The following is a 27,731-nucleotide window of genomic DNA, read 5'->3' on the forward strand; positions in this document are numbered from 1 at the left end:
AGGGAGTAGGAACTCTTCTCTGTTTACTTAACAAATGTGGGCAACCATACGTGGATGATGTCCTTTCAAAAAAAACCCATATTTTTGCGGGGATAACGATCTGGTGGGGTATGCCATCTCTGCACATCGGGGGATGTTCCAGGGCAAAAGTAGTCTGGTGGACCAGGACCTAGCCTCCAGGGAGCCCAACTTCTCTGCCCTGAGATGGGCATCCCTTCTCCCTCACTTGAATGCCATCTTAGGAAAAAAGCAATGTGGGTGACCCTCTCTAACCCCGCTCCTGCTGCTCTTAGGGAGAAAATAGGTTGGAGGTAGAGGACTGAGAGCTTAGAGAGATGGTACCTTTTTATCCAAGGGAGCTGAACAGTGTCCCTGGAGACTTGTTAAAGCTTAGTCAAATTGACATCATAAACTGGTCAATTATTTCCCTCCGTCAACCAGATGGAGGGGACTTAGGGAGGAAGGCAGTTTAATTGAGACCAAATAAAAATACCTCCTTTTTCAACTTCCACTGTAAATTAAACTTTGCAATCAGGATAGGCAAAAATGTGGCTTTTGTGAGTTTGTCTGTGAGCGTTTTCCAGGGAGAATGACCAAGACAGTCATTTCCTCGTCAGAAGAGAATGTGACTCAAAATCCAGAGTCTATGGTTTTGCCAAAGATTTACCAAGGAAATTTGGATGCTTCCTTCCCAATAAAAAGCAAAGGCCTGTGGTTACCTCTATTTTTGCCAGCGTATATTCGTATCACATGTGCCATGAAAGAAACATACAAGATGCACACCAAAGAGCATATGTTAAATTCGTGATCTAATGTAATAAAGGGATGGATGTTGAGAGGTCTGAGGCTTTCTCTGGGACAGAACGTTGTAAGTGAACTTGGGGCGGTTGCTTTTCATACAGGACGGTATTCTGAGTCTTGATAGTGGCCATATTCAGAGTGGCTGATGGATAAAATTCTAGGTGTTTTTTCTGTGCCAGGCACGTGTGATACCAGGGTGGTATTCAGGTATCAAGGGCTAGAGTTTATGTATCAGCCTAAAAGGGGAGATTCTTTGAGCCCAAATAAGGACAGCCACTTAACGACAACTTCTCACCATTCACATGGGATTAACTCGCACCTGAACCGTGCTGAAAGAAAGATTGTGTGAACCCATTCGCAGGCTTGACCTTGACAAACAATGTGGTAGTCCCATTGGAAAGGATTGCCTTTTTTTTTTTCCTAAGGGATATTATTTATGTATGGTTGCCCAGATTTGTTAAGTAAACAGAGCCTCAAAGCAGAGGAATAAAATGAGCTCTCGGAATAGGTGGTCTAATATTCATTTAAATGCTCAAGACATTATTCACAGCTTTAATTTGTTGAACATCCACTCTGTACATGGTACTGAGAGAGATGAATAATATAGGGCTTTTGACCCTAAAGATCTTACCCTAGCAAAATAAAAATAATGCATGTCTAAAAGGGCTTTTACGTATGTAGTCATGTGCATTTTCTAGGAGGAATGTTGGAGCTTACTAGCTTTTCAAACAAGCCAGTGACTCGAAAAGGTCAAGAGCAGTTGAAGTTTCAGTCTACGTAATGTAAGCCCGTGCTTTTCGGTGATCATTATTCAGAAAGTTCTGGGATTTAGTCTGCTTTAGGCTAGCCATGATAAATTTATATCCATAAGAAAAAAATTCAATGATTTAGCCTATTTTTAGAGTAGCCACGATATCAAATAGGAGTTAGGTGCCAGAGACACATGTAAGGAAGGGGAGTAGTACTTGCTCTCAAGGAGTCCGATGAGAACAGAACATGGGGTACAAGCTCTAGCAGAGGTTTGTGCTGAGGGGATGGGGAAGAGGAGAGGCAGTGAAGCTTCTCAAAGAAGTATCCTTTAAGTTGCAGAACATAGATGGAGGGGCTAGTTTTCCTCTTTCCTTCAGCCGGGAAGATATACGTAAGTTATCCACTTTATTGAGTTAAGGAAGGTGAAAATGAATCATATAGGACTTACTCCTCTTTATAACACTTAGGAAAGGAAAGCTGACTATTGATTACCGGGTAATATGCTAAGTGCTTTCCTAAGAATTATTTGATTTAGTCAACCCTTTAAGATAAAGGAACTGAAGGTAAGAAATTTGTGGACTAGTATCACCCGGCTAATTCTTAAAACAGGTAGAGTAAAAGTAGATGTGATCAATTTATTTACATTACAGGCAGCTCCCAGTTAGATTGGGATTATGTTTTTTTCAAAAGCTGCTTCTTTGCAACCTGAGTTCCAGATGAGTGGTTCTTAAACTTAGGTGTGTATCAGAATCAGAGATCTCATTAAGCAGACTTAGGGGTCCTACTCAGTTTCTGACTCAGTGGGTGTGGGGTGGAACCCTAGAATTGGGGTCCAAAGAACATGGTTCAGTGCTATAAATGAAAGAGATTATTTTTCAGTGTTTAAAATGTACTCATGGGGTTCTTGGGTGACTCATTCAGTTGAACGTCTGACTCGTGGTTTCGGCTCAGGTCACGGTCTCATGGTTTGTGGGTTCGAGCCCTGCACCGTGCTCTGTGCTGACAGCATGGAGCCTGCTTCACATTCTCTCCCTGCCCCTCCCCTGCTCACTGTCTCATTCAAAAATAAAGTTTAAGGAACAATTTTTAAAAAAATGTACTCATGGGGGCGCCTGGGTGGCGCAGTCGGTTGGGCGTCCGACTTCAGCCAGGTCACGATCTCGCGGTCCGTGAGTTCGAGCCCCGCGTCGGGCTCTGGGCTGATGGCTCAGAGCCTGGAGCCTGTTTCCGATTCTGTGTCTCCCTCTCTCTCTGCCCTTCCCCCGTTCATGCTCTGTCTCTCTCTGTCCCAAAGATAAATAAACGTTGAAAAAAAAAATTAAAAAAAAAAAATGTACTCATGGATTAGTGATGAGCATACTATTTTTCTTTCTATATGCAAATGGTCCCTATCCCATTGGATCCTTGCAATTGGGTCTATTCAAGGAAACTGAACCCTTTAGGATGAATATTGAAAACTACCCAAGGTAATAAGTGCTGTTAAGGATATGGAAGAACTGGAATGCATCTGTAGTAGAAGACAGTATGGAGGCTTACCCCCCCCCCCCCCCCCAAAATCCAAAAAAACACAACAACATAGAATTAACATGTGTTGCAGCATTTCAATTCCCAGGTGTATTCCCAAAACAACTGGAAGCAGGGACTCAGATTTCTGTTTGCACATCTATGTTCATGAGGGCAGTAACAGTAGCCAAAAGGTGGTAACAGCACGCTGGTGTTTACCAGGGACTTGGGGGAGGGGAGAATGGGAAGTTAAAATTTGATGTGTACAGCTTCAGTGTAGGATGATGACATTCTGGGGATGGGTAGTGGCGATGGTTGTACCACATGGTGAGTGTGCTTAATGTCACAGAATTGTACACTTAAAAAATCATTAAAATGGAAACTTCTAGGTCTATTTATTTATCATAAAAAAGAGACTGTAAGGAGTATTGCACATCTCCTCTGTCTAATCTCCCAAGTCATAGTTGCATAGTCTAGACCGTCTTGTTTGAATGACTGAAACTTAGAATATATCTACCCCATCGTGGAAAGTAGACCTCTGTTTTAGACATGTCGAATACCACATTTTGAGCCGTTATGGAAACTAACCTTAGAAAAATGATGTGAATGTTGAACTTGCCCAGAAGTTAACCCTTCACATCCAGCCAGGGGGCCAGGCTTCCAGGAAAATAACAGGTCTCCATTTGTCTGAATAGGAAGCCATTGTCCATTAAGTTGAGCTCATAGAACATGGCTGCAAGTCAGAGGCTGTCTGATTTGGCATCCCTGATGTCTGTCTCTGACACTTACGGCTAAATTACACTGCTGCTAATTAAATAAACTTGTAAAGCCAGCATCATACCCTGCCTCTCCTCCTCCATAAAGCAGGGCATTGCCATTTTGGGTAGTTGTCCATATCTATCATCTCAGAATTTCTAACCTTAGGCATAGCTGTTTAACTCAATTAAATGTGACTGAAGTAAACTTTGTTGAAAAACCTAATCATAAAATAAATACATAGAGTGAAATGCTCAGGGTGATTTCTGTAGCTCAACTTGAGGCTATGCATTTTGGGCAGCATGTGTGGTTCTTGATCATGGCATTTTTCAAAAGAAATCTCTTTTGTCTGAATTACCCCTTTTCAAAGGGGAAGATTGCTCCTGAATTAAATACTCTGCTTTGGCCTTAATAAAAATTTCATCACAGTAAAGTGACCAAGTTTAATCCTTGCAAATGCCATAAACTATATGCTCTAGAAGTATATTAAAAACCAAAGACTATGTTTTAAAAGATAAATTAGGGTCTTAAGTATTAATCTCCTACCCAATATTTAACCTAATTTGATGTGGTTTTCATTCTTTCTGTGTCTTTCATTTGTTTTACCCAGTAAAATCTTAAAACCAGGAAGGACTTTTATCTAGGAAATACCTCAATGCGTTCCTTAGAATACGGTGTTCTGAGAGATGTCAATTAGTTTTTTTCTCTTCAAGCAAGTCTTTTGTCAGGTAACTATGACAAATTTTGGTTTAAATAAGACTTAAAAAACCCAGAAACTATAGGACTTCTAAGAACCTTTACTTTCTAACTTTTACATGGTGAATTGCTGAGAAGAAACTTAAAGAATTAAGTCCTCCACAACATACTCATGGAACCTTTCTTTCCCAGAGACCTCTTTTAGAGGTAGGGGAGAATAAAATGGGCTTTGAGAAGGCCCAACTTCCTTCCTAGGACAAATGGAAGAATTAAAGTCTTCAAGCTTTATGGTTTATTAGGTATTCTGTAACCTTGAGAATAGATGGGTTTTCACTTCAGGGTAGAAAGGCATGGGCTGAGAAGCCAAGCCCAGAGTTGCAGTCCCTACTCTGTTAGTTGGCTGGCTGGGTGTCCTCAAACATCTCTGTAACACTGACGCTTCCTCACTGGGTTGGAACATTGGTCCCTCCCATACCTTTACTCAAAGCATTAAGATGATGCTTTCAAAGTAGCCTTGAAACCATCAAGCACAGTTGCAGATCATTGTCCCAAGAATAAGTACAGTCAGAACAACAGCTCTGATACTTTTTCCTTGATTATATTAAGATAAAAAACTTTAAACTACGTTATACTCCATGTAATCAGAGCGATGTCTAAAAATAACCTTATGTAGAGAACAAATAACATTGGAAGACTCAAAGCCCAGATGTTGACCATATTTTGCTTTGGTAACAGTTTTGGTTGAGTAGTTGTACTTTGTAACTTTAGGTAATTGAAGTACTATTTCTTCTGATCAGCTGTATTGTCTAGGATTCCTCCATCCCCTGCAATAGAAGCTCATACTGTGGTGGCTGTTGGTAGCTTTGTGCTGCGCCATGTTCAACACGTTGTTTTTGTCTTGCTTGTTGCAAGGTGTCTAGGTCCCACAACTTGGGGGAACACCAGGTCCCACAACTGCATCCTAGGTTGGAGGGATGGAAAAGCTACTTTTTGGAAGGGTTGTGCAAACTGAGCAAGGGAGGCCCTTCTCAATAAAATTGTACTCACAATTCATTGGCCAAACTTTTGTTTTATGACCACCTCTTGATTAGGGTGGCTTGGAAAATCAAGTGTGTTTCTGACTAACTGCACATAACGCTTTAAGTGTGGTCCCCAGACCAGCATCAGCATCACCCATGATCTTGTTAGGTAAATTCTTCCGCCTTACCCCTGACGCTTTGTCAGGACTAGCTACTTAATATGTGAGGTCCAGTGGAAAATAAAAACGTGGGGCCCCTAGTTCAGAAATGATTCAGAATTTCACGACAATAACAACAGAGCACTAAATCAAGTATGAGGTCCCATGTAGTGCCGAAGGTCACGTACCCATGAAGCTGGCCCCGTCGTGTGTAAATACAAGGTGTAAGCAGCCATGCTCAGGTTTGAGAACCACGCAAAGAATAGGTGTTTAATTATTTCCCAGACCTTCCACCTTCTCAAGAAACCTGCTGGGCTATTGGTAGAAAGATTCAGTCGCTGATGAGTCATGTGAGAGGCAGAATGTTCTATGATTTTCTTTTCCATCGGTGAAAAGCATCTCTTGACATCTGGGACAAAAGCCCAGTGGGAACTGAGTAGGACCTGGAGGAGGTTCTGCCAGCCGACATCTGTGGCCGAGGATAAATTTTAGCCTAAAAATCTGGATAGTGTTGCTCTCCTGATGAATGGCTGTTTCAAGGGGTTAAAAAAAAATTGCAGATGAGCCTTCAATGAAAGTAAAATTAAAGTCATTTATCCCAGATCATTTGGAAATATCAACTTCCTTCTTAAAGAAAGAAAATATAATAAAGCCCTTTCATAAAGATATAAAATATTTAACATGTGACTTCTGCTTTGTACCAACATCCCCTCTTAATGGTCCCATTATTTTGTTGTGTTTAACTCCAATGAAAAATTTAGGAGGAAGGATGGGCAAACGGTGAACCCAAATCAGGATTTCCCCCCCCCCCCCTCAAATCTGTGATTACATCACTGGCCCATTTATATTGTAAGACATTTTTACGATATAAGCATTTTTTCATTTGGACAGCAACCATAATAAATTGAAATAAAATTCAGTCTTGATTGATGTTGTAAGTGTCATGTACAGGGCAAGTGCCATCTATTAAGTGTGGTTTGCCAGGGCAACAATAAATAGTAGCGTTAGAATGTTTTTCTTATTAAGGAGAAAACCGGTCAGTAACGTGGGTTTTGTGGACCCCAAGGCCTGCGGTAAATGGAAAATGCCTACCGCCACGTGTGACTCCTTCCCTGGCTTTAGGACAAAGGTGGTCTGAAGGCTGCAAGAACGTTTTTTTTTTTTAAATTAGGATCAACTATTACAGTTTGTGGAATGAAAGCAAGAGGCTGATTACAACATAATGGAGTGTACCGTATTCATCTCTTTGAAATATGACCTCACCCGGCCTTTTCCATTTTACAATCGATTCTCTCATTCCCTTAATGAACCTTTGCGTTCATGAGTCTTCCTTGGAAGTATGCACATGAAATATTGCTGGAGCAAAGAATAATTGTCTGCCAAGTAAGTAAGAACAAAGTGCCTCTCTTGTCGTTTGGTTCAATAACATTAGAAACTGTTAATGCATCATGTTGGGCACCGTATTGTTTTGCTTAATAATTATCTAATTTGCCAAAGCTTGCTTTAAAAAATGTTTTTTGAAAGCTGGCACAATAGAGTCGTTTGCCTGTTTCTCTAAAGATGGGATGAGAGGCTGATGTAAATGCATTTAAACACAATTTTCGTCCTTAAAAGTGTTGCCAGGCAGGTCTAAGTTGGGCAAAGTAGCACATCGAGTTTGAGCAGATACTGTGAAAGGGTGTAATAAAACTGAAGGGAATAGTTACTGCTTGTAACAGAAAGGCATGCAAAACAAGAAGTATAATTCTTGGGTTTTTGAGTAATAATCCATTTGCATGATTTGGAATGCATACATACGAGGCTCATTGATCCAGTATTGGAAGACAATAGGATAGATTTTACATAACCCGAGACTTAAAATATATTCGAATCTCCTCTTTTTTTCCCTCCACCAGGAGGAATTAAACTGTGCTCTCTGAAATGTTAGGTATGTGATTCTGTGTAAAGTTGGCAAACAAGTCGGCGTGAATGGCATGAAAAAGGAAACCACAGGACTGAACCGTGATCGCACTTGTCCACGACACAAAAATTTCAAAGGCTTGTCCTTTCTCGGGAAGCAGGGGAATAGGACTGTCAGTGTGTGCCTGGCCGTTTAAATGGAGCCCAGGAATATTACAGGTGGACGCAAACCAGTGGAATTAGGAAATTCTGCACAGAAAATAAAAAGGAGATACAAGCAGTGATCCCTACTTGTACGGGGCCCCTATCTGAGATAAGGGGAATAAGAGCCCAGAAATCTAAGCCTATGGGGAGAGTAAAAAGAACCACCTAAGTGCAAGGCTACCAAAGCCTATGGTCACCAGTTCTTAAAAACATAAAGTGTAAACCATGCTCATGTTTGATGATAGTGAATAACATTCCAAATACTGGTCTTGCATATCTGTTACCTCCTTTCTTGGTTTAAATCTCCGGATGCTTAGTTAGGTTTCCTTCAGGGAGCTTTTTCTGACTGGCAAGGGGAGGAAGCAATTAATTCCTCTTTGATGTCACTTTCTTAGAAGTACTTGAAAACTATACAAGCATGAGGCCTTTATGTATAGTTGACAGTTTATTGAGCATATTTGCTCATCAGGTGCTAAGTGTTTCTCCCTACGTTTTCGTCTAACCCCCTACATAGCAGTTACTATTATCTATTTCACTGAGCTGCGGGAGGGTTAAGTAGCTTGCCCACATTCCTACAGCTGGCAAGTAGCAGATCTAGAATTGGAGCACAGAATGATCTGTCTCCAGAGAGCATGAGCCCTGATTCCCCAAACACCTCTCCTTTAGTTAGGTTAGGTGTTTTTTTTTGTTTGTTTGTTTTGTTTTTTTCAGTGGATATGGCATGCCTCCCTACCTAAACTCTAAACCCTTCTAGAGAAGGTAAATGAATCATTTTGTCCACACTCACCTCAGCTGGAGCCAGTTCTTTCCCAGTTTTGGTCCACTTTACGAAAGATACACCTCTCACTCTCCCGAATCTTGTCAGGGCTCATTGGTAGGGCATTGAGATCTAGACCTGTTGAGGGCCATCTGAAGTGATTGAATTGGGTCGTGTGTTGAATTTCTGAACTTAAACACATGGTAGAATCGATTGAGAATGAGGAGGTGATTCAAGTACCTCCCCTTTTGTCTTCTGATAAAAAGGACGGTTGTCTCCTGGTTTGTCTCTAGCAGAAAATGACATGGTCCTCGAAGGAATGTGTGACCTGTGTGTTTGAAATAAAAATCTTGAAATCCTACCTTCGGTAAATGTAATTTTGCTTATTGGTTTGACAGTGAGGACTGACCATGCTAATTGGGTTATATTGTGGGTATTTACGTGAATTGTATGCTCCAAATTTGTAGTTGAGAGGTTTTAGTCAAAGTACAAAGTGCAGATGAGATCAAAGTATTTCATCATCCTTACATGGGGAAAGGTGTTTTTAAATAACTTACAAATCTTTGAAAGTGTATGGAGATAAAGGTCTCTAAGCAAGAGTAATAGGAATAATTAAGTCATTTAAGTCTTAGAAACATGATTTAGATGCTTCCAAAGTTGACTGAAAAACTTAAAGCTTCACATCACTAAAAGGTTCTAATAAAATTCTTACGTGCAACATCTCTAAGAATTTTTTCTTAAATTTTTTTAACGTTTATTCATTTTTGAGACAGAGAGACAGAGCATGAATGGGGGAAGGTCAGAGAGAGAGGGAGACACAGAATCCGAAACAGGCTCCAGGCTCCGAGCTGTCAGCCCAGAGCCCGACGTGGGGCTCGAACTCACGGACCGCGCGATCATGACCTGAGCCGAAGTCGGATGCCCAACCGACTGAGCCACCCGGGCACCCCAAGAACTTTTAATATTCAATGTTAAAAACAGGGTAATGATAATTAATGGAAAATAATAATTTTTCACAGTAGGACAACCTTTTGACCATAGGAGATACCAGTCAAATGAGGCATGGTGGTAAGAAGCAGGATGGGACTATAAACCTACAAATACATGAAGACAAAATTCTGAAGTAGGTCACTGGAGCACAGTAACTGCCGTCCGGTGATTCAGAGCTTCTCCAGAACATACCGTGTTCATGGCTGTGTGAATGACACCCATCTCTGGAAGCATTCAAACGATTTGGCATCTATGCTGAACCTTTGTTCAGAATCTCTCCGATGTTCTGGGCAGGTGGTCTTACCAGGTTTAAACAGAATGGGCTGTAAGAGCCCAGGGACACCCTGATTGATCAGGGTGATTTGCTTTGTGACTGAGCGAGGATTACCAGCCAAGGTTCAGGCTCCTCCAGCCCTTTTCCAAGCCGAAACAAGTCTTCTGTTAAAATGAGAGTATAATGCATCAAGTTACACACATTAAATATATGTGGTCTTTTGTATCACAATTATACCTTAATAAAGCTGTTATTTAAAAAAAAAATGAGAGTGTAACTGGGGGAAAGTGGCAAAGTGTTATCTTTTTTCTTTTTTTAAATATTTCTTCGTGTTTATTTTCGAGAGAGCGAGAGCCAGAGAAAGCGTGCAAGTGAGAGAGGGACAGAGGGAGAGAGAGACACAATCTGAAGCAGGCTCTAGGCTCTGAGCTGTCAGCACAGAGCCCGACGCGGGGCTTGAACTCATGGAACACGAGATCATGACCTGAGCTGAAGTTGGAGGCTTAACCAACTGAGCCACCCAGGTGCCCCATTTAAAAAAAAAATGTGTTTAATGTTAAATTTTGTGAGGTTTCTTTTTTTAGTGGCATAAAGTAACTGAAAATTACCAGTAATGATGGACTGTTGGAAGAAAGTCAGTAAATTAATGTTAATGGATCACCTCTTAAGAGGAGACAATTTTATACTAAATCTGTTCAGGCCCTTGATACTCCAGAATCAAGGGATATATCCTCTTTCTGATAACTTCTCAGGGCATGGCCAGTAAAGGGAGCTATATTTTAAGAAGCATCAATGTTTTGTGTTTGGGAAGATAAAAACTGACATTTATTTACCATGCATTTTTAAAAAAAATTTTTTTTTCAACGTTTATTTATTTTTGGGACAGAGAAAGACAGAGCATGAATGGGGGAGGGGCAGAGAGAGAGGGAGACACAGAATCGGAAACAGGCTCCAGGCTCTGAGCCATCAGCCCAGAGCCTGACGCGGGGCTCGAACTCACGGACCGCGAGATCGTGACCTGGCTGAAGTCGGACGCTCAACCGACTGCGCCACCCAGGCGCCCCAACCATGCATTTTAAAAGAGACTTTGGACTTGGGGAAAAAACAAACATTTTTGCTACTGTCATGTATAATATTTCTTGTAAGATCGACTACAAAACAGGAGTTAGGTAGGTACTCAAGTCACCAGTCCTAGATGGAAGAAACACACTTCGAAGGAATGCTGCTACTCTGTAATTGTTGTATCCGGTCATGTTTGAAGTCAGATTACCAAGTTAGCCTCAATTTCCAGGTGTTTAGTGGAATCAGTCTTTTTCCTTACGGTGGAGAAAGTCGGATGTTAATTCCAAAACACTCAAAATGCTGGAATGCTTTACTCTGGCATTTGTTAACCCAATGGGGACTATGGCTGAGCAAGTTCTTTAACTTTCCTCACCCCTAAAGGGGGAAAGATTGCAGTATTTGGGGGATCAAATGGTGGTGTGTTAGTCTGTGTGTTCATCTGAGTCCTTGGAGAAGCAGATGCCGAAATGGGATCAAGTATGCAAGGATGGGCCCAGGAGACCTGCCTGTGCTCGACCATGGGGAGGGAGCTAGGGAACACCAGGAGAGCCGGGGTCTGCGGCGAGGCACAGCAGACCCCACGGCAGTCAGAGGAAGGCGTGTAGACCTCCGTACAGTCCAAGGAAAGCTCAGCACAGCAGCTGGGGGCTTTGGGACTGGAATGTTCCAGTGGCTGGAGGTCTGTGAGGTGCAGTCAGTGACCCAGAATAGTTGAAAGGGTCTGGCATGGGGCAGGTACCTGGTTTCGGTTTGCATTGCTCTTTATGTTTTGAGGCCTGGCTCTTTCTTCCATGGCTTCAGTTTAGTTTGTTTTCTTCAGCTGTACTTTGCTCTCCTCCATTTAAAAAAATAAAAAAAACAAAAATTAACCAAAGCCTGTACCACCTTGCCAACTTAGAGAATGGTGAATCTCTGACTTTCTTCACAGATGGTAGAGTGAAAAGCCATCTCTTCCTTGTATTGGACCCTTGGGGGTTCCTGATTTGGTAGCTTCCAATGTGATTATAAGGGTAGTAAAAATGAGCTTGTAAAATACAAATGCAATTATATCTGGGTTTTTTTCCTCACCGTTGTCTTAAGGCCAAACGTAACCTTTTAGCACACCATGAAAACTTCTGCTTACTTCGTGTCTGACCACATCTGTTCTCACTTGGCTCATCTTTCTGCTCCAGTGATAATGGTGATGTTACTCAGCATTCATGGGCTGACTCACTCCTCTCTGCAGCCTCCTGCTCTTTGGGGATGGAAATGGACATTGCTCTGGGCAGAGCAATGCTGTGGAGGGGGGCGGGGGGATGACTGGGGCAGGGCTTGGGACAACCTCTCTCTCTCTCTCTCTCATTTTTTTTTTTTTTTACACTGGACAAAAGGATAGTTTAAGCTGTTGAGCATGTAAGCATTTTGTCCCTTGCCCTTCTCTCCTTCTTCTCCCTGGAAACCTGGAGAAGCAACAGTTACCTTGAGAGAGACCACAAGATTGAGGAAGAATCCCACCTTATAGGGATTGTAAACCATAGACATTGATAGAGCCTAGATCCTTAAAAGCATCATTGATCAGCTGTTCCAGCCAAATATACCTCTTGTCAGATTTCTTCCATGAATTTGGTTAATATCTATCTATACTGGCTAGTGAGGTTTTTTGTTAGAAATGTAAGCTTGAGGGCACCTGGGGGGCTCAGTTGGTTGAGTGGTCTACTCTTGATTTCAGCTCAGATCATGAGCTCACAGTTCATGAGTTCAAGCCTTATGTTTAGCTCTGTGCGGACCGTGTGGAGCCTGCTTGGGATTTTCTCTCTCTCTCTCTCTCTCTCTCTCTCTCTCTTTCTCTCTGTCCATCCCCTGCTGTCTCTTTCTAAGTAAGTAAACTTAAAATGGTAATCTTGACTATTTCACCATAGTTGTATTTCACATCTCAAAACATCTAAGATGTGATGTTTTTTTTTAATTGTTGGTTTCCTTGTCTAGACAAGATAGTGAACTGACATTTCTTCTTCGGTTTACTATGTTCAAGGCATAGAGTTAATCCCTGAGACACAGAGATGAAGTCTCCAGTGCCTTTTAGAAAATAGGTACAACTTAACAAAAAATAAGACTGAAGGAATGAATTGTTGACAAACCCTACAGAAAGGGAACCTAATCAAGGCAGAGAGGGTGTTGTGGATATCTGAGTATAAAAACAGCCAAGTGGAAAGATTGAATGATGGTAGTTAAGAGTATGTGCAATGTTCTGGAAGCCAGAGGGAGCACACCGTATTCAAGGAAGCAAAAGAAGTTGAGCATAGTTAGTGGCTAGAGCTGAAAGAAAACCGTGGTTAAGTGATAGAGAGGAATAGGAAAAAGGAGGCCTTGCAGCTGATCAGGAGTTTGGATTTTATTGGCAGTGTTGAGGATTAAGCTGGGATAGGTTAAAGAGGATTGTGCGGCCCCATTTGTGCTGTAACAAGCTTGCCGTGGCTAGTAGCTGGACAATAGGATGTATTTAGTGGAGAGGATTGTCAGATTCCAGGGAGAGATACTGGAGTTTTGAGATCTAGTTACAGCAGTGGGTTTGGAGAAGAGTGGGTGGGAACTAGTGTTTGGATTGACTGGGTGTCAATGACGGTGGCAGAAGGAAAAACCAGAATGTGTCCTAGATTTTTGGCTTAGACAAAAAAAGGTATTACTAACACTCGGTGAGAATGTAGATGAAGCTTGGAGCAGAAGAATCACATTTAGCGTTAACCATTTCTGTTGGATTGGGTTTAGTGAAGGAAGAGAAGGAGATGAATTTGGTATGGGGTGAATTTGAGAGGCCAAAAAATCATCAAGTGAAGAAAAGCAGTTGGCGTATTTGGTGCTGAGCTGGAGATACTCAGAATCACTCATTGAGTTGGCCAGTATTAATGGAACACCCACCATGGGATACGTATTGTACTAGGCACTGGTGTGTCAGTGGCAGTTGAGTCCACAAGAAAAGGGCCAGGGGCAAGCCCCTGAGGACCCAGAATATTTAAGGGTGACTGTGGTAGTTTTCAAACTTTAGCATCAGAATCCCCTGAAGGACTTATTACGACGAGTTGCAAGGTTCCACCCCAGAGATTGGACGCAGTAAATCTGAATTAAGGGCCAGGACTCTGCATTGGTAATGCTTCTGGTCTAGGGCTACACTCAAAGTAGACTGGAAAAGGAAGTTGGCTGTAGAGGACTGAGAAGAAAGAACTAAAAGGGATAGGGAAGAAAACAGAAGTTTTGAAAAGGAAGCAATAGACCTGTTAAACATGGGTGACAGCGCAAAACAGTCAAACTAAATAAAAAACATGTGCATTTGGTAAATTGGACAAGAGAAGCCAAGCAGGTGGATGAGGAAGATGAGAGTAATGTGAGTAGTAAAGACAGATGGGATAATGTGGTAAGTCAACCTAAGAAATTTGCCTTTCTTCAAGTGGCTCACTCAGTTAAACATCTGACTCTTGGTCTCAGCTCAGGTCATGATCTCAGGGTGGTAAGTTGAAGCCCACATGAGGCTCATTAGGGTGTGGAGCCTGCTTAAAAAAAAAATGCTTCTCTCCCAAATAGACTTTGAACACATCAATTCCCCAAATTGCTTGGGTGGAGTAGATGAACTGTACTTAAATGAAAAGGTTCTCATGGGAAGTGTTTGGTAGGCAAATAGTTTACTATTTAACTCTAGTAAAGTTAACCACATTTGTTTTTAGCAACATCTCTCCGTGTTGCTACGCAAACGAACTTCGCACATCGCTACTGAAATCCACTGAGCAATGATTCCCAAAATTATTTGACAACGACATAACTTTTTGTATGACAGCCTTGGGGGCGACCAGTCCAAGAACACCCCTTGGAAATAATTCCTCTGCAACTTTGAAACTTACCTTGGATTGTGGAAGTCACTGAGGAGGAAGGTCTCATACCTTGATCCACCTCGCAGAAAAGCTTGGGATTTCAGTGGGATCCTTTGGTTCAGTGTAGGATTATGCGTAAGTCAGAGACGTCAAGCAGCCTATCTGTGCAGTATTACAGTATATTCTAAGTCTTTGAATGGATGGTAGACACCTTGGAGAAACACTGACTCTTGTGCAGGTATTTGGTCTCCTGGAGGTATACTTCGATTTTTATCATCGGAATGACTTAAAGCATTTCTTAAATTCTTCTTCTAAAAGGTGTCTGATGTAAAAGATAACCTATGTAACATACAGTAGCTATATATTTTAGTGTTATTTATTGCAAACGCCTTTCTTCTTTAAAAGACCTAGCCGAATCTATACTAGAAGAGATTGCAGTTACCATATGCTCTGTACCTTGAAAGCCAATACGCGCACAGCTTCTGTCAAGGAAAATCAATGAAGCAAGAACCTTAACAATTGGGATCTTCTCATTGATAAGACTAATACTTCTTGTATGTGGCTTACTTCGACATAATGAACAAAATTCAGCTTCTTTGCTTTGGAAATGGTTTTCTGCAGAGCAGAAATAAGGTCAAATCAAGGACCTTCTTGAGAGGAGGATAAATCGACTGGATAAATACAGGCCTTGACTAACTCTAAAATTCTGTAATTCTGGACAAGTAACCAGACCTATATTTTTGGGCAAAGAGCACCGTTAATTCACATCATACAGAAGATCTAGGGAGAAAAAATGAAAAAGGAAAGACTTTGACCAATACTGGTCCTTAGTCTCTGTCTTTACTTTCTGGTGATGTAAACTATCAATATTAACAGAACCAGGTGACTCATTGTTGTTTGAGTAAGATGTCAAATTTTACCCAGTGTCTGTGCCTTGACCCACCCTACCTTCCCATATCCTTCACCTGTCCGTGTGCTGTCCCCCACCCTGATGTAACTGAATCCTCATTTCTCCGTGTGTTTCTTAAAAGGATGCAATGGACGTGCATGCTGTTAATATCGATCCCTATCAATAAGTTAGATATTCTATGTTATATATTTCTAACATATCTATCTAGAGATGTCCTACGTGTTAGAAACGTCAGAGCATTTTTACAAAGAGTATGTTTTTCATGATAACTTTGCAATCGTGATGGCCTGTTTATAGAGAAGGGGAGCAAGTTTACAAGAGGGTGAAGGCCAATAAGTGGTAAACTAGGGTCAACTCAGGATTTATGCTACAAATTTTCTATTCCAGACTCTTACTTGCCTGTGTCTCTCCTCACTGTGCTACGGGCACTTACTTATACATTTATTCACTAAAAAAAAAAAAAGATGACTGAGCATCTATTCTATAATGTATCTTTCTACAATCTGAATTAGCACATACACAGTAAAACAGAAGAGTGACATTAAGGAAATGTGGTGGTCATCTTTTTTTTTTTTCCCTCAGCACATTGACGTTTAATATTTTAAAGTTGACTAACAGCTAAATGTAACAAGCTATGAGGAAGTGGGTTTTGCACATGGTGCCAATTTCCTATATTCTTCCTGATTTGGTGTGAGTATGTCTTCTGGCTTAGAAACATTTATTCTCCATCTTTTCACATTTTTACTTTGTCTCTAAGGCTCAGTTTTGTTTTTAATTTTTTTTAACATTTATTTATTTTTGAGACAGAGAGAGCGCATGAACGGGGGAGGGTCAGAGAGAGAGGGAGACACAGAATCTGAAACAGGCTCCAGGCTCTGAGCTGTCAGCACAGAGCCCGACGCGGGGCTCTAACTCATGGACCGCGAGATCGTGACCTGAGCTGAAGTCGGACGCTTAACCGACTGAGCCACCCAGGCGCCCCTCTAAGGCTCAGTTTTAATGTGCTCTCAAATGTACTCCCATCCAGCTACTACTTTTTATGAGCTAAAGTCCTTCTATGTTTTTTTTTTAATTTATTTTGAGAGGGAGTATGAGCAGGGGAGGGGCAGAGAGAGCGAGGGAGAGCGAGAATCCCAAGCAGGCTCATGCTGTCAACATGGAGCCTGATGTGGGGCTCTAACATCCAAACCAAGGGATCATGACTTGAGCCGAAACCAAGAGTAGGTCGCTTAACTGACTGAGCCACAGGTGTCCCTTAAAGTCCTTTTATACATGACAGTTTCATTTACTAGGAATTCATCATGTCTTTCATCTGTGACGCTATTTTTTTTGAGATTGTTTTGTTTGTGCTCTGGTTACAAGGTTCATACATATTGAATGGTCTACGCTGACCTAGTTTGTTCTATCCCCTTCTGATTTTGTACTGTATAATTTTGTAGGTCATAACGATTTTAATAACGAGTATATGGCATTTGCATAAATGCCTATATTTGTGGAGTAAATAATGAATATGCATATGTGTAGTTGTTATCTGTAAGTGTATGTATTCACCACAGTAAAGTGTCTAACTTCCATACCTTTCCCCGAAATATGTCTCACAGAAGTAAATTGTTGGCTTTCAGTTCCATGTAGGAATTATGGAAAAGCTACCAGGTACTAGGTACTTGATTTAATTCTCAGAGCCAATGTAAATCTGGGTCTTTCCATCTCAATTTTTGGCCAAGAATTTGAACCTAGGGCGGTCTGACTATGTAAGTCTTGATTTTGTAACGTGTAACCTGTCATTTTCCATTTTTTTTAAAAAGCTAAACATTGAATTTCGTATTATAACAATTATTCACTGTCAGCCTAGAAACTGGGGAGGGATGCTGGCAAAAAAGTTACATTGTTTGCCTTTCTACCATCCCTTCAAAGACTTTCTAGTCAGTTTTACTGCTTCCCTCGGGTCCAGTCTCTTTAACACTAATGTTGAAAGCTTTTTATTCTAAACACTCTAATAATGAAACTGCCGAGCAGAAATTCATTTTAAGAGAAACACAAAAATAACCATATGACATACAATGATCAAGTATAAATGAGCTTTGCGGTTTCTCAGGACCCACAGCCTCTGCTTACATAAACGGGAGCCATGTTGGATCAAATAATGCTAGCTGCTGTGACAGATACCTCTCTGACTCCCTCACATCCAAATCTCCGAGAAATGGAAGAAAGGTTGGCCACTCACCTAACAGCCCAACTTCGGTGCTCTTGGTCTGACAGCTCTTTGCCAAGCTTGAATTCAGAAGCCTCCATTTCCTTCCATTTGCAACCCTTCAGTTGTCGATGTATGGGTCTCAGGTAGAGCTGGAGATGGCCTCCATTGTAGCCAACTAGAGGCAGAGAAGACCAGGGAGAGTGGGGAGGGTTTTATGTGGAGACCCCAAATGACAGACATCGCTGCTGCCCCGTGACAGTGGCTAAAGCTCGGTCATGTGGCTACTTAGAGCCACAAGGAAATCTCCTCGGTGCGCCCAAAGGAGGAAGAACTACTAGCTTGTGAGCACCTAGCCAGTTTCTGCCGCAGGGTTGACATAAGTTCTTTAACAGCTCAAGTTTTACGTCTAAAACTATTGCTTCCAGCAGAATAAATTTCTCCACGGCAAGCTGTGATAAATGTTATGACTTTATATTTTATTTTATAGCACCTCTGCTCCATTCCTGCTAAATTGCCTTACTGCGTTTCATTATGGGCACTAATGATGAATTAAGTTGGACTGCTTAATAATTAAAAGTATCTCTAGGATAAAACCATATTTTCTCTAGGAGGAAATCTACTTGGCTTTGTTCACAGCCATAGGATTCAGTGTAAGAATTAGATTTCTTTAGAAATGAATGAACAGACCTCTCAGTAAGTGACATTGACAGGGTTATTCAGCTTGTTTGATAGTAGGGTAACTTGTATAAAAGATAAAGGGGAGCTTTTTGCTAAGATAACACACAAAAATGAGTAGTACTGGGTGCCTGAGTGGCTCCATCAGTTAAGCATCCAACTTCAGCTCAGGTCATGATCTTATGGTTTGTGAGTTCGAGCCCCGCATCGGGCTCTGTGCTGACAGCTCAGAGCCGGGAGCCTGCTTTGGATTCTGTGTCTCCCTCTCTCTGTTCCTCCCCTGCTCATGATCTTTCTCTCAAAAATAAAGAATTTAAAAAAAAAAAAACACTTAAAAAAAAAAGTGGTATGAACTTTCAAGAATAACTTTGGGAATACTAACCCTTAGATGAACAATCATGTCCAAAGGATAACTTTAGGAACAACCGTTATCTTACGCGTATTTGGAGAAAGTTGGAGAAGGAATAGTCCAATGGTTTGGGATGAAGCATAGGTATTACCTAAGGTCAGAATAGTTCACCACTCTGTAATATTTTGTTTTTGCTGTAAAGTGTAGTGTCTTGACATAGTAAAAATTTGATGACACTTCAATCCATAGATTGACATGTTCCTCCATAGATGACATCCATCTATGTTCCTCCCTAGATGACATCAGAGGATCCTAGTACCAGATTGGGAGTTAAAATGTGTCATCAGGGTGCATTTTTCTGAAAAGAGGGGTCTATAGCTGTTTATTACATTGCCAAAGCATCTTGTGGTACTCCCCCCAAGGGCTTAGAACCTGCTGAAGTAAGGAGACTTGAATGTTAAGATTGGCAAAAACACAGAGCATATGGTTGCTTTAGTAAAGAAGTTCAAGTCTATAGGCTAGAAGATATTCCAGAATGCTAAACAGCATGAACATGGGACCTTAGAACCATTTTTAGTAACATTTATGCATGGACATATTCATCAAACATTGAGTGCCTTTTCCATGCCACATGCTGTGCTTGAATATTCTAATGGATGAAGGGAGAATTACTACACGTTTGAAAATGAAGGAGAGTGGTCAGGAAACAGGGCTCTATACGGGCATCTGAGAGCTCAAGTATGGGCCCTGGGTGTATCCAAGGGTTCAAAGCCCGCTTACATTTATCTGTATCGTCTTGGGTGGATGGGGGAACCTCTCCATACCTCCGTTTATTTATTTATTTTTTTTTATAAACAGAGGATTAATGTACCTATGTCTTCGTGTTGTTAGGAAGAATAAATTAACAATACACATCAATACCTAGTGTGATGGTCCATGCATAGGAAATCTCAACTAGTGGTAGTTGGATTTGATGTCCCTTTAAACATTATAGCTGTCAGGTATAAGATTGAATTAGGCTTACTATTGGGTGGCACCGGGGTAGGATGGAAACTGAGTTATGGGAAGGCACAGTTCAGCTTAATATAGAAAATCTTGTAATAATTCTAGAAACGGATAAAAAAAGAATGAGGGCACAGGGTAATGAGCTCCATCACTGGGAGTATTTAAATAGAAGAAGCCACCACTTCTCAGGGGAAGAGAAAATCCTTATAAGATTAAACTAAGTTGCCTCTGACATGTCTTCTAAAATTAGTATTCCATTAGTGTTTGCAATAACTGTCGTATCGGTGGTAGTTACAGAAGGAACTGAAATCTGGTTTGGGTGCTGTGTCTCAACTTCTCTAGGAAAAACAGGTCTTCAAAGAGTAGAACTCATTAAATGTCTCAACTCTAACAAACGACTGGAAGTCAGTCAGGAAAATTATCCCATACGGATATGTCTTCTTTTGAGAATGCTTCACTCGGGGAGGTCTGAATGACAGTATATTAGGTGGGGATTGGCTTCACAGAGGGTTTTCCCACTAGTCTTAACTTCAATTTATAGACAACTCTATAAGGACACAGCAAATGGACAAGGTTGTCTTATAATTTTTTTTTTAGTCAGAGATCATATATAGTAGTGAATACAGAAATTGAATGAACACATGTCTCAACTCAACTTATGTATTTCTTTGTAGAACACCAAGGTTGAAATTAAATGAATGCTATATTTGAAAATATTTACAAACGCAGTTTCCCTTGTCTATCACAGTTAGGAGAACACAATAAGTCAGGAAGTAGCTGGCCAAAACGAAATCACAGATTTTAAAGTAAAATGATGCCAGCCTATCGATTAAGCAGTCGAAAACAAAAACAAAACAAAAAAGACAAAAGAAACTAAGTCTGTCATGGACATAGGTCCTTCGTGGTCCCATATTTTTAACGTTGGAGAAGTTTCCAGATGAATGATCAGGTCAGTAATTAAAAATGCATAAGGAAGCCTGGAAGTAACGTAAGGGGATGGATGTCCAGCCCATAACAGTATTCTGGCGTCGCCTAGTAACGTGGCTTTGCTTACTATCTCCTAGCGATAGAACCATTTATTTTGGAAATGAAATCTGCTTTGTAGAGCTCTTTGTAAGTCCAGCTTGTCTGTATCTATGCCACGTGAAGCAGGCAGAGGTCTATTAGATGCGAAGGTAGTGACAGCCACAGGGAGATACATTGGCATGCTGGAGACCATGCCAGCCACGCAGGGGACAGTGTGGTCCATGACATTAGTTATACGATGTTAGAAAGGGGGGGGGGGAATCCGAGATGCCATCATCCCAAAGCCTATGTCATTCTGTCTTCTATAGGCCCCAGAATAATGTAGTTCAGGGATCTAAGGCATGGAATGCTGAAATGCTTTAACATTCCTTAGCAGCCCAGAAAGGACCCAAACGTGCCCAGGTCTCTTGACCAGTAACATTTTCCAAGGCTTTCCCGCAGTATCTCCATGACGAGAGGGGCCTTGGATTCCTGGAATATTCCCGCTCATGGAAGCGTCAGAGTTTGGGAAGGTGGGAGTTGATGACACAGTATTACTGGAGGCAGGACAGGCATTTGTGCCTTCTCAGATGGGCCTCACCCTGCTCCCAGGAGCCAATTCCCCTGGATTTGGCACATACATCACCTTATGCCAATGACATTTGAAGTACAGTGGCCAGAAACCTGCGGAAATCTCTGTACTAACAGACACAACTAACCTGTTTCAACCACATGTATGTTATAAATACATTTCCCCGCGATCTGTTTCTGACATTGCAGGTTGGTTGTCTGACTTACTAAGGTGGAGAAAATACCTTGGCTTTGCATGGGAGACACAGCTACTGTGTGAAGCTCTACGGAGATCCATATTGTGTGGCTGCAAAAGCTGATTTAAAGGTAGACGTGGCCTTTTAAAACTGTGCCCTTCGTGAAGGGGGGGGGAAGCGACTTTCTAGAAAAGGTATTTCAGAAGCATTTGTTCTTTGGGCTTTAGATGAGAGATGCTGAGGTTGAAGTAAACATGGATAAACTATTTTGAAAGAAAGGCTTTCTTTTAAGATGCGCTAGATCTGTGCTGCCCAATAGAAATGTGATACAACTCCAGTATCGTTCTTAATTTGACTTAGAATCACATGGAAAAAAGACACAGGCGAAGTTAACTTACTCACCTTGGAATGTTGAAATTTTTGGGGCATGCTATCGGTATTTTTAAAAAAAGGGCAAATTGTACCTTTCTTGCTCTGTCTTTGCAAGCCAGGGTACATTTCCCACTTGTGGCACATGTCAATTCTGAGAAGCCCCGTTTCTACTGGTCGATAGCCACATGTGGCTAATGGCTGTCACCATATGTAGGGCAGCTCTAGACAAAAGGCGGTGCTCCTCAATTGCTAAGAAATCATGCCTGATCCATTGAAGCGATTTCCGACTGGAGAGTAAATGCCCAAATTTTGTTTTATGAAAGAGCTTAAGCCCCTCGGAAAGGAAAAAACACCTTCAGGCTTTATGTATACGCTTGCCATGCAACATGGCCAGTGATGTGTGGCTTTGGATGTGCTCCAGCTGCCTTGTGAGATAACGTGACTTTCTCAGCCATGGCGAGCTCACCTAACAGTACTCTTCTGGAACTGTAATCAGTTCAACCTCGCTCTGCACAAACACAGGTGGGGAAGTAGATCATTAAACTTGAGTGATCAACTGGTAGAGACAGCATCCAGTAGAAGGAAAGGGGTTTCGAGGCCAAGAAATGAAGCGCAGTTTATAAAGCTGGAAAAGGGAAGGGAGAGGATGGACAGAAGCGAACTCAGAGGATTTAGGGAGAGAGGCAGCAGAATGTTACAGCACTTCAGAAGTGGAAGGCGATCGGAAGCTCCAAGGAGGTTTGTTGACTCTGGTAGACATGGAGAGTTAATAAAAAAACAAGCTTGTCAATATCAGTTTACTTCTGCGTGATGAGAGCACAAGCAGAGATGTCTGTGTTTACCTCTGAGTTAAGAGGGAAGAAAAAAAGTACTCACAGAAGGCAGTAGGAGGTCACAGTGAAGAGAGATCTGGCTTTAGCACCGGGAGGGTAGCATGGGATTCTTGGCCGCTCCAGTCACAGCAGATAAAGAGCTGGAAAGAATTCTAGGGACAAACAAGCTTGTTGTTCTTCCACCTGGATTTTCGTAAGGCCCCACAGAGAGGTAGGAGAGTGAGATTAACATAATCTCCTGTCACGGGATGTTTTATTCCAGGGCTTGTGGTGAATCTTAGTGTCCCTTAGAGCACCTGAGGAGAAAGCTCTGGTCTCCCGTTTATTTTTATTTTTTTAATTTATTTTTTAATGTTTATTTTTTGAGACAGAGAGCATGTGCAGCGGAGCGGCAGAGAGAGGGAGAGACAGAATCCAAAGTAGGCTCCAGGTTCTGGGCTATCGGCACAGACCCCGATGCCGGGCTTGAGCTCACAGACCGTGAGATCATGACCTGAGCGGAATTTGGATGCTTTAACCGACTGAGCCACCAGGCGCCCATCTGGTCTTCCATTTATAAAATGGAAGGCTCGTCTACTTAAATTACCCATTCCCTCAAGGCATGCTATAGAAGTCTTCCTCTGTGTGACACTGATGATACCTGATATTCTAGCAAGTGATGTACACTCTCTGAGAAGGGGGTTCGGGTTTCCCTCAGTCAGAAGGTACGTTGGTGGTGATGAGTAATAATTGGAAATGCCTGCTACAGCTAGGAGTAGAAGATGATGGTACTGGCACTTAGGAAGAAGTCTTGTACTTGCTCATAAAATACACATCTGTTTCGGGGGTGCCTGGGTGGCTTAGTTGGTTGAGCGTCCAACTTTGGCTCCAGTCATGATCTCGCAGTTGGTGAGTTCGAGCCCCGCGTCCGGCTCTCTGCTGACAGCTCAGAGCCTGGAGCCTGCTTCAGATTCTGTGTCTCCCTCTCTCTCTGCTCCTCCCCCACTCATGATCTGTCACTCTCTCTGTCAAAAATAAATTGGGGCACCTGGGTGGCTCAGTCGGTTAAGCGTCCGACTTCGGCTCAGGTCACGATCTCGCGGTATGTGAGTTCGAGCCCCGCGTCGGGCTCTGTGCTGACTGCTCAGAGCCTGGAGCTTGTTTCAGATTCTGTGTCTCCCTCTCTTTCTGACCCTCCCCCGTTCATGCTCTGTCTCTCTCTGTCGCAAAAATAAATAAATGTTAAAAAAAATTTTTTTTTAAATAAATAAAGATTACAAAAATTGTTTTAAATAAAAAAATACACCTCTATTTTATGACCTACCAATCTCCTTCCTAAGTGTTAGCTATCCAAAAAATTGTGTAAAGACGAACTTTGCAGGTTTTTCATACTCGTCCAAAATGGGAAATAGCCCAGGTGTCCAACAGGGGAATGCGTAAGCAAACTGCAGGACATCCGTACCGTGAGATGGTGTCCAGCAGCCATGTACAGGAATGTTAGAAATACTTTGCTGAGTGAAAGAATATCTACTAGAATGCACAAGAATATCTACTAGATCAGTACATTTCTGTAAAGTCTTTATGAAGATGAAGGAGACACAGTACCAATACATGGGAAAATCAGAACAATGTTGGTTTGAGTTGGGGGGCTAAAACTAAATTTTTCAAAATGGAAACGACATGGATTTGCTCAGTTGGTATATCTAAAATGTGTGCATGGCAACGTATGTGAATTTGACCTTAAAAAGAGAAGGGAAAACAGTTTCGAACTGAAGTGGATGATTAATGCGTTAAATTTTAATTAAATAGACTTTGAAATGTGTCAGAAAGACGAACTCACAGATGACTAGATAGATGAATAAAGGGACTCCATCTAACGTTAACAGTGTCTAAGTGATCTACGGGTATACACATTTTTTCAACTCTTCTGTATTTGGAAAACTTTGCTAATTCTTGGGAGGAGGAGAGGGAAACAAGATTATTTGTAAACTCTGCTACTTTAGGGGGAACAAATTACTTTTATATTCTTCCATAGACAAAAATCAATTCAAAATAGAGTATAGCCGTAAATAAAAGAGCACTATACAACTTGTAGAAGAACAGTTTTGCATGACCTTGTGTTAATTGGAGGTTTTAGGTAGGACACCAAAATTATTCACAGAAAAAAACTGGTAAATTGATAAATTGTTGAACTGATCAATTGAATGAAACTGAAGACTTTTATGCTTTTAACAGACCTTAGGAACGTAAGTACAAGTCATAGATGTGGAGAAAATATTTCCAAATCATGTGTATAGTAAACTACTTGTACCCAGATTATAGAAAGCACCATACAACTGAACGATAGGACAGCCCAATTAAATACGGGCAAAAGATTTGAATCTTCTTAAGAAGAACAAAAAGATTGTCAGTGTTCTTAGTCTTTAGGGAAAACCACACCGATTTCCCAGCCACTGGAATAGTTAGGATTAAGAACACAAAGCAAATATAGGTCAAAACATGGAGAATCCAGAACCCTCCTTACATTTCTGGTGGAAATGGAAAGAGGTACAGCTACTTTGGAAAAGAGGGAGTTTTGTAGAAGGCTAAACATTCTAATTTTATTATATGTGCTGCCAAGGTGAACACGCCAGAAGGCTAAATATAAACTGACCATCCAATCCAGCAAGTCTGCCCTTGAGATTTTACCCAAGAGAAATGAAACCACAAGTCCACGTAGAGGCTGAAGGGGAATGTTGAGAGTAGCATTATTCATAGTAGCAAAAATTGGAAAAATTGGAAAAAAAATCCACATGTCCGGCTGGTGAAAGGCTAACCAAAATGTGGTATATCTATATGATGGAATATTGTGTAATAAAAAGGAACAAACTCCTAATACGTGCTATGACCTGGTTCACCCTCAATAGCATTCTTCCAGGTGAAAAGACCTCATCTTGTAAACTTTGGAGATTTGTAAAGAAATACTGTAAAGATTCATTGCTCTGGAATGTCTAGAAAAAGCGAACTTAGAAAACATAAATTAACTGCCTAGGAGGGAACCGAGAGTAACTGAAAATGAGCAAGAGGGAGATTTTTGAAGTGATGGAAAGGTTTTACAGCTGGATTATGGCACTGGTTGGCCATTTGTGTAAATTCACTCAATCGCTGAATCGTACCTCTACAACAGATGAATTTAATTTCTCATGTGACCTTCCCAGCTAAGACTAGCATTCGAAACTTCAAGACTGATAGCACTCAAAAAATAGATCATCTCTCAGTGATGGTTGAGTTTTGTCTTCGTGAGGGTGGAATCAGGCACATGATTTCCTTCATCCTTTCTGGGCGACTTGTAGAAATTAACCTCTTTGATTTACTTTACTCCTCTGTAGAATAGGAATAACAATAGTATCTACTTGAGACTAACGTTAAGAAAATTAAATTAGATAAACAGTACTTGGGCACACACATGGAGAGCTTAATAAATGCCAACTCTAATGACTATGATAATGATGATCTGGGAGGAGTGGCCATAGTTTCCCGGTTTCTTTTTTGGCTCCAAGATCTTAAATACATTTACTCTTAAGGGTTTGGCATAGATAGATTTCCTGAAAGAGAGCCTAGGATAGTATACTTCTCTAGTTCTTAAACTGACTTTTAATTTTACTCTCCCTCTTGGCCACAGTGCCTTTAATTTCTTCTCAGATTTTTCAGAGCGCCAACTAGAGCAACTTCTTACTCCTCCTCATTTGTGGCTTCCCGTGGTGCTGCTTAACTGTGAGCAGCCTTGATAAAGCCACGTATAAAAGTAAAGTCCAGAGTAGCTACGTGAGGGTCCGAGGTCCTTGCCTACAAAGCGAAAAGCGTGAAATTTAATACTCCTTTGGCGATGACTTTGTTTCGACACTCATGCGGGTATTTTTTTGCATTGTGATTTTTGCTTGACCTCTTTAGAGACAGAGCCTCAGCTAGGAGAAATGGGCAGGGTATCGTGAAGCCTTTCTCGAAGTTCAGGAGTATGGGGAGAGGGTAAGAGTTAAATTTCTGTTTACAGAATTGGGAGAATGCCAGTCATACAAACTGAAGACAGAATTTAAGATTATTTGAAAATGAAAAGCAGTTTTACTACTTTTCCCTGAACACTAACAATGTGAACTAGCTGTTAACCGAGTGTTTTCATGAAGAGGTCCTGCTGGGACTTCTTGTAATTTGGCAATTAGCAGCACCATTTACATACAAACAAAGAATGTGAAGTCCTTAAACAGTCTATCCCCACCCCCAATTAAGGTTATAGCCAAGAGAAATCTTCCTCTATTTGTGGAACAAATATTTCCTAACTCTAAAATAGAGCGATAGCCTCAAAGACAGCTTTGGAACGATCAGAGATTTAAGACTGGGAAACTTGGAATCAATAGATACAAATATTTAAGTTTATTGGTTTATTTTTGAGAGACAGAGTGAGCAGGGGAGGGGCAGAGAGAGGGAGAGAGAGAATCCCAAGCAGGCTCCACGCTGTCTGCACGGAGCCCAATGCGGGGCTTGAGCTCACAAATGGCGAGATCATGACCTGAGCTGATACCAAGAGTCTGACACTTAACCGACTGAGGCACCCAGGTGCCCCATCAGATCTAAATATTGTATCAAAAATGATTATATTTTAACCATCCCCATTGTCCCCTCCCCTTTTCAAGTCTCCATCACACATTTCAGCCTCAGCATTTAGTTTTCCATGGCCTTAGGAGGTAAATTTAAAACCAGAGGTTAAGGGGTGCCTGGGTGGCTCAGTCAGTTAAGTGTCCGACTTTGGCTCAGGTCATGATCTCGCAGTCTGTGGGTTCGAGCCCCGCGTCAGGCTCTGTGCTGACAGCTCAGAACCTGGAGCCTGTTTCAGATTCTGTGTCTCCCTCTTTCTCTGACTCTCCCCTGTTCATGTGCGCACTCTCTCTCTGTCTCAAAAA

The 27,731-nt window shown here is 41.5% G+C and overlaps 1 protein-coding gene across 1 annotated transcript in view; it reads left to right on the forward strand.

Annotated features, from left to right (window-relative positions):
- RARB (retinoic acid receptor beta) overlaps positions 1-27,731 on the forward strand; it is a 730,168-nt gene that overhangs the window by 33,538 nt on the left and 668,899 nt on the right. Inside the window, exon 2 of the mRNA XM_043595539.1 lies at positions 21,627-21,743. The gene's annotated coding sequence lies outside the window, so the exon portion shown is untranslated. The remainder of the gene's footprint in view (positions 1-21,626; positions 21,744-27,731) is intronic.

Source organism: Prionailurus bengalensis, chromosome C2 (assembly GCF_016509475.1).
Source record: "Prionailurus bengalensis isolate Pbe53 chromosome C2, Fcat_Pben_1.1_paternal_pri, whole genome shotgun sequence".
Taxonomy (NCBI): Eukaryota; Metazoa; Chordata; class Mammalia; order Carnivora; family Felidae; genus Prionailurus; species Prionailurus bengalensis.